The 1,243-nt window shown below is 39.9% G+C and overlaps 1 pseudogene; it reads right to left on the bottom strand.

Moving 5' to 3' along the window:
• Positions 1-446: 446 nt before the first annotated feature.
• On the bottom strand, positions 447-767 carry LOC103601370 (annotated as a pseudogene).
• Between the last annotated feature and the right edge of the window lie 476 nt (positions 768-1,243).

Raw genomic sequence — 1,243 nt, 5'->3', positions numbered from 1 at the left:
TAAGCCTTAGGAAGGGGCGGAATGAAATTGTGCACTTATTGGCCAAATTATGCATCTTTAATTTTATAGGAACACTGTGCTTCATAGAGAACTGCTGAGCTGTCAGTGTCATTTGTATACCTGGGCAGGCACTCAGGGGCACCCTATAAGCCAACAACTGACTCAAAGTTCTGGGTCCCACAAGCTGGTCAGACATAAGTATTCTCCCCTCTCCACACCTCCCGTAGGTTAACACACATTCTCAATAAACTCTAGTTGAGTGACTGGTTGACCCAATGACTGGAATCTTTTCCCATGCACAGGGGCTAGATTTTAAAAATTGAGATGAAATTGGAACAACTTAAGACTTTTTCATATAAAAGAGAAAATGCTTTATGAGTTTTTATTTTTATTTTTTAACATAACCTCAAGTTTTATTGTCTTCGCAATAAAACAAATGATGCAGCTTAGAACTGGATCACTTGGCCCTTTCTCTCCTTACCTCCTTCCAGTTCAAAATGCTTACATCTCTTAACAGTCAGCATTCTTTTAGCTCTGCAGTTAGGTTCTACACACTCAAGCCTCAGCACAATCTTCTCCTTAGTTTTAGCCTTTTTTCTGGAAAATCGGCTTAGTCTGCCCACCATAGCCACTCTGCTTCCTGTCATAATGCCGCTTTCCCTGGGCATACAGAGAATCCTTGCCCTCTTGTACTGTGTCACTTTGTGGGGTTGGTGCTTGCCATGCTTCTTACAGAAAGTCTGCTGAGTTTTAGCAACGTTCACCATGTTTGTGGGAGTGCTATGGGCATGGCTCTATGAATTTTTAAAGTGTGCAGATGGTACCAATCTTGTATATATAGTCAAATGTTGATCAGATGTTAATGAACCAGAAGATCACCAGGAACTCGCAGAATGGCCAGAGAGTAGTGTTGAGTTCGCATGGGTTAAAAGCAAATGAACACATGCAGGGGGAATGAAGCTGTCTCATAAGTGACCAATGCTAAAATAATTGCCACAGCCTAGAAGAGGGTTTAGAATCATCTATAAAATGATCAACCCATTGTTTTTTCTGGAACCAGAAAAAGCAGCCAAATAGTAAACATCACTAAGAAGGGTATTGGAAAAACAGGAAGATTGTTCTCTTCTATAAAATTTCCCACACGCTTGAAATTCTACAATGAATAAATTGTACTCATTACCTCCAGCAAAGATCAGAATGAGAATATAAATACATTTTCACAATTAGTGTGGAGTGATTTCTA

This window comes from Galeopterus variegatus, unplaced genomic scaffold (genome assembly GCF_000696425.1).
Source record: "Galeopterus variegatus unplaced genomic scaffold, G_variegatus-3.0.2 Scaffold3705, whole genome shotgun sequence".
Lineage (NCBI taxonomy): Eukaryota > Metazoa > Chordata > Mammalia > Dermoptera > Cynocephalidae > Galeopterus > Galeopterus variegatus.
Note: the sequence above shows the minus strand (reverse complement) of the source record. Positions and strands in the feature narration are given on the sequence as shown.